Raw genomic sequence first — 6,311 nt, forward strand, 5'->3', positions numbered from 1 at the left:
GAGAGGACGTGGCTGAGGTGGACACTGAGGAGGGGGTCTCAGGAAATCCAGGAGGCCAGGAAGGCGGAGCTGAGGGCCCCGTGCTGGGGAAAGAGGCATCTAAAGCGCGGTCCTAGCTCTCGGGTGTCGCCGAGGTGTGCCAGGCGCTCAGAGAATGGGACAAGTTCTGCGGCTGCCCTCTAATGGGAGTGGAGCCTGCAAAAGATGGGCCTGGAAAGCCATGCAAGAACAGCTCCTCAGAGAGCCTGAGGTGGGGGGGAGGAGGAGGAAAGGGCTCCAGCGGCCCGGGAGATGACAGGGTGCAGCCTCTGGAGACTCGCCCCCGCCTTCCCCTTCTTGATTCATCATCTTCTTCCTGACTTCACACCCTGACAGCTGGGTGATCTGCAGGGGAGAGTCCCAGCGTCCTCTGGGTCTGTCTGTCTCTGCCTTGGAACGTGCATCACTTTCGGCTCCAGAAAGGACTAGCCAGGTTCTAGGGGAGCTAGGGAGAAGTGCTAATGCTCCAAATGGCCAGGAGCCGGGTAGGGTGGAAGCCACCCTCTCACGAGAGTTGCATCCATGGACTTAAATGGGTAAAGCCCGACATACAGGAAATGTGTCCCCCGGCAGGGGTTGTGAGATCAGCACCAGGGAAGCACAGCTGCCAGCAAGCCCTCCGTTCTTTTTCCGGGGTCTCCTAGCCCTAGGGCTTCTGAGGGGAGGCCTATCTGCCTCTTTGGCTTGGATGCAGCCCCTCATGTTACAGCTCCTTTATTCCCTGAGTATTGTCTGGTCTTAGACTCCAGTCCAGGAATGACTGGAGGTGGCATTGACAACTGAAAAGTTGTCAAAGGCCCATCTGCTCCTACAAGGGCCTGGAACTGCCTAGTTTTGGATGGCATGACTTTCTTCTTTCCCCTCCCCTATTGCTAGGATTCCCTATCTGCTGTGTGCTTGCAGAAGAAAACCAGGTTTAGAGTTCCATTTGGTACACAAATCTGAATATAAAGAAAGTCTCAGAGACATGACTGCCCTATTCACTTCTGGAATGGTCTGTAAGAAAGCTCTCATCTTAGCCTGCCCTAGGGCACACTGCTCAGTCATGCCTCTTGCAGTGTCAAAGACTGCTTGGGTCTGGAGACCCCAGGGAGGACCTGAATCTTCCTATGCCAAGGCCGTGTGGTTTCCACTGTGCACTCAGAGCATGTGACTGCGTGGGGGTCTCCTGGAAGAAGTGCCCTGTGTCTGGTGTCCTCCTCTGCAAAGTAACTGGATTGGTCTGTGTCAGCTTTTTCCATGAGCTGACCCCACTCACTAACTTTCGTGTTTCTGGTACATACCCTTTGGTTTTATGCAGCCCCGACTTTCTTCTGTCTCCTGCATTGCAATCCTGGGCATGGAACATAGAGCCTTACACGTTCATGCTGGGTAAGTGTTCCACCATGGAGCCATACCCCTAGCCAGGTATCCAGTGTGCTTCTTGCACAAAGCACAAAGCTGTGGCTTTGACCTCCTGGTTGGGTAAAACCCTCTCTCAAGTCCAGCTGATGACCGTGTGGGTCAGTTGGGGACTCAGGACTCCTGGCTTGACACCCTTCCTGACAAGACCATGAAATAGTGGCATCTCTTCCCTCATCTCTGGAGTGGCATGTGCTGGATGGGTCCAAAGTCTGCCAGAGCAAGAGCCGGTTGTGCCAAGTGCTTGGCTGCCTCCTGAGAGCAGAGCTGAGATCTCCTTGTGCCTCAGGGACGACTACTGTTCCTTTTCATAGAAAAAATGATATTCCCATTGGGCAGGTGCACAGAGTGACAGGTGGCATGTGTTATCAAAAGGGCAGAACTGGAGATCGAGGTTTAGGATGAGGGGAGTTCATTATATATCCTCCGAAGAGGTGGCTGACCCAGCCACACCTGGGAAGTCATGTTAGTGATGAACCGCAATGACTGGAGCAGAGACCCAGTTGCAATGGGGTCTCTGCTGTTTGGCACACTTGCTGGCCCCTGCTTTTGTTTGTCCCAGCTGTCTATTCCATTCAGCCACCAGGAGAGGGTCTTTGTTCTCTCAAAGTAGTGCTAGCTTTGGAGCTGGAACCCTAGACTCTGTAGAACCAGGGAGCATGGCTGACAGGCTAGGTTCATGCTCCAGCTCTCAGCACATTCAAGGCCCAGTCATCTCCAGCACCACAAGAGAACAAAAAGCCAACAAGTCCTTGATCCTCAACCCTCTACAACAGCCCTTAATTCAGATGTGGCTGTCAGACTGTTGTGATATTTGGTGTGGGTTCATTCTTTGGCCGCAGGGCCAGCTTGTCTACCCTGTGATGCTGTAGCATCCTTGGCTCACATTATCATGAGGGTGGTGACCAGAGATGATGACAGGTTGTGTCATGTGGAGTGAGCCACATGGAATGCACCCAAGGTGAGAATAGATGCTGTGTGTGAAATTATGGCTACAGCCCCTCCTGGCCTCAGTGCTTCTCCCAGGCATTTTCAGGAGTTGGGGGAGAGGTGGGGAGACCTTGGATACTAATTCTGCTAGCTGCTGGGTGGGAGGAGAAATACCCTGGAGGAACCAAGGCAGGTGGGCCCCATGAGGCAGCCTGACAGGCACAGCAGGGCCATTGTCTCTCTTGCCATTGTATCACCACTGACCTGAGTTTGTGGAGACTCTGTCCTCATCTGGGAACAAACTCTCACTTTTCTTGCAAGATTAGCTATACCAGACTCCAGCATGAAAGGTTGTCTGATCGCCATGCCTCTGATAAACGGCATTATCTCCTCCACGGCCCAGGCCGCCAAGGTACTCATCCTTTCCCACACTGTTGAAGTTCTTTTGGGGTTTGTGTCTTTGTTCCTTGCTGTCCCCTCTCTTTCTGCCTGTTCCTTTTGACTCCTCTCACCAATGACCATGACATAACTGCTTTCTTCAGTGGGAGAAGGTCGCCTAATCTGGAGCTCCTCCAGCTAATGACCCTCTCTTAGATGTGCACCCCTCCCCATGTCCCACCTGCCAGGAATTTGTGTCTTTGAGGTCCCCAACCCAGCTGTGCCAGGCAGCCCCTGCCCGGCCCATCATTCAGCCAGACCCAGGCGTGGCCTCCTCACAGAGCAAGACAGGCCATTCTCTTCTGCCCTCATGGTTCCCTGAGGGACAGAACAAAGGGTCTTGTCTCTGCACTGCTATCCACTTTGGCTGGGAAAATCCTCCACTATTAGGCACGTTGGAAAAATGCAGCCGATGAGCTCGGGATCTGCTCATTTCCTAGTCAGGGATCCCTGAGAAGTGATTCAGGGGTTCAGCCTGGAGGATTGTGCTGTGATGAATAAGCTGGCAGAGTTGACTCATGTAGATCCTGGCTCTGCAGGGTGTCATAAGCACATGTGTGGACCTGTGAGGTGGAGTCAAGCTAGAGCCAATTCTGGCAGTCTTGCATCTGCCACAGACTAGATGGACAACCCACAGGCCGTCATGAGGTTCTGAAGGCCAGGAGTCCAAGACCACATACAGACATGGCCACCTCCTTTGGGGTTCATGGTAATCTACCCCAGGCTCATGGGTGACCCCATCTTCCCCCTTTGTCTCCTGTCATCTTTCTTTGAGCTTGTCTCTGTGTCTTGACTAGGAGGACACTAACCGCACAGATGAAAGTCCATGTTGGGGATCTCGCTTCATTTTAATCGTCATTGTAAAGAACCTTGTTTCCTGATGGAGTTGTCTTTAAAGTCAGAGGTGGGGATCTTGGAGTAGCCTTACGTGTAGTCCCAGCAGATATGCTGAGACAGGGAGGAAGATCCTGAGTTGAGACCAACCTGGGCTGTAGAGCTACAGTTTCAATGAACAAAAAGTAAAAGTTAGCATCCTGGGCTTTAAGAATTGAGCTCATGAGCAAAGGGTGAGGGCGTCTTGGCCCTTAATGCTAGATCAGTGACAAACTTGGTTTTCAGCCAGTAGAGGGCCTTGGGGAGACAGATCATCCCCCGACACTCCCCCCCCCGCACTGTGTTCGTCCAGTTCCTTCTCTGTTGAATAAACACTTGCGCATGCCTTTAATCCCAGCACTAGGGAGGCAGAGGCAGGCGGATCTCTGGGAGTTCGAGGCCAGCCTGGTCTATGAGAGCTAGTTCCGAGACAGGCACCAAAAGCTACAGAGAAACCCTGTCTCAAAAAACCAAAAAAAAAAAAAAAACCACTTTAAGGAATGAGTAAGTTGGTTGACCACGTCAACTCTGGAAAGCTCCTGGGAAGGGAGTTCTCTGGATTCTACCCTCTTATGTTCACAGTAAATCCAGAGAGGCTGGGATTCTGTCTGGAAGTAGCTGGTGATCTTTGGGGACTTTTGCGTAGAGGGATTGCCCAAATTGGCCTTGAATTCCCAGTCCTTCTACCTAAGCCTCTCAAGTGCAGGATGACAGGTTTTGAACCACCACACCTAGCCTTTTAGATATTCAAGACAGGGTTTCTCTGCAGCTTTAGAACCTGTCCTGGAACTAGCTCTTGTAGACCAGACAGGCCTCCAACTCACAGAGATCTGCCTGCCTCTGCCTCCCGAGTGCTGATATTAAAGGTGTGCACCACCACCATCTGGCTTACACCTGGCTGGCTTTCTTTTGTGGTTTGCAAGGGGCTGTGAGTGTTGGGTAAGGGACCAGGTGAAATTTACAAACAGCATGAAGTGGGATGCCCTATTCATATCATTTCTTGTCACGGAGAACAACATCCCAAAGCTACTCCATCATGGATCAGCTACTGCCTGAGACAATTGGTTTAAAGAAGCTTCTGGAAGGGTTTCAGAATCTTTCAGTGAGAATGGAGGGTTGATTGGGAGCCAGGCTTGGAGTGGGCCCTTGGGGACAGTGAGGGGAACAGGAACTGTTTTGTCTGTGTAGTCAGGAGTTCACACCATGGCAGGAGCTGTGAAGGTGTCCAGGGGCAGAAAACTTGTTTCTAGAGCCACGGGGAAGCCTGGAGATATGGCTCAGTGGTTAAAATTGCTTGCTGCTTTTCCAGAGGACCAGAAATATGTTCCCAGCAAGCCACTGTGGGCAGCTCACAGTCACCTGTAACTCCAGCCCTAGGTGACTCTGATGCCGTCTTCTGCCCTCTGCAAATGCTGCAAACACAGCACAGACATACATAATTTAAAATAAACAAGCTGTTATGGAGACCAGGAAGCCAGACCTTGGAGGTAATAATGCTGCTTCCAGAGCAGCAAGGCCACAGCTGTGCATCAATATCAGCACCCAGACCTGGGTTCTTCCTACCGCCCTTCCCAGAGTCAGAGCCACCTTCATTTGTTCTTGAATGAGTGAAGCCAGTAAGGGACTCCCGTCTCTGTCCTTAGGTCCCTGGAACTTCCTCAGGCACTCATTTCCTGGTGAGGATGCTGGGGTCCCTGGACTTGGCTTGGGATGGTGACAGGATCTCCTTGTCCACAGAGATGGAATTTATCGGGGTAGGTAGGCATGACCTGAGGAAAGGAATTGTGAGCACCTGGTCCACAGGGGACTTGGTCTGACTTTCCTCATGGGCTTAGCAGGGAAAGACAGGTTGGAGGTGGAGTGTGGACTTGGCCACCGAGGCAGGTGTTTATTTCTTGAGGTCACTGTGTTTACATCCCTTTGCTGGATCTGTCATGTGTCTTGTGGGCATGGGGAGGGGCCAAGCTACCTTCTCCTGTACCCCTGAGACTCCAGGGCACCCCTGAACTGTGTGGCAGTCACTCCGTGATGTTTGGGGATGGTAGTTGTTCTCTATAGCAGGCAGTATTCCGGCCTTGGTCTGTGAGGATTCAGTGACACCATACTGCCTGATGATATTGTTCCCTGGAGATACTTAGCCCAGTGGCAGTCACTGATGTACATGAGAGACACGCTTTCCACACTACCTGTCCATGCTGGCCCTAGGGCCTGGGCTTTGCTTGGTGACATGAGTGCCACCGAGCTCCCACGTGGATAGGTTTCCAGTGGGTTAGGTGGTGAGTGTCACCAAAGGTATACACAAGGGCAGGGCTTGTGGTGCTTGGTCTCCTGGTTAGATCCCTTCTCACAGGTCACAGAGGTCCTGAAGGCGGAGTCCCTGTGGACTTTGGAGGAAACTGGACAGGAGTTTGTTATTGTTAATATTTGGGATTTTGTTCTCACTGTTGGAATTAAACCTGGGTCCCCGCATGCTAGGCAAGGGCTCTGCCACAGCAGAAGATCATTTCCACATCCAAACTCATAAATTCTCCCAAGCCTGGAACTTTCTGAGCCACTCACATGATGCCATGGATAGAATATTCCTCATGCGGCAACATAAGATGGATTGCCGTCAACAGAGACCCAGTGCA

Source organism: Microtus pennsylvanicus, chromosome 13, assembly GCF_037038515.1.
Source record: "Microtus pennsylvanicus isolate mMicPen1 chromosome 13, mMicPen1.hap1, whole genome shotgun sequence".
In the NCBI taxonomy this organism is placed as follows: Eukaryota; Metazoa; Chordata; class Mammalia; order Rodentia; family Cricetidae; genus Microtus; species Microtus pennsylvanicus.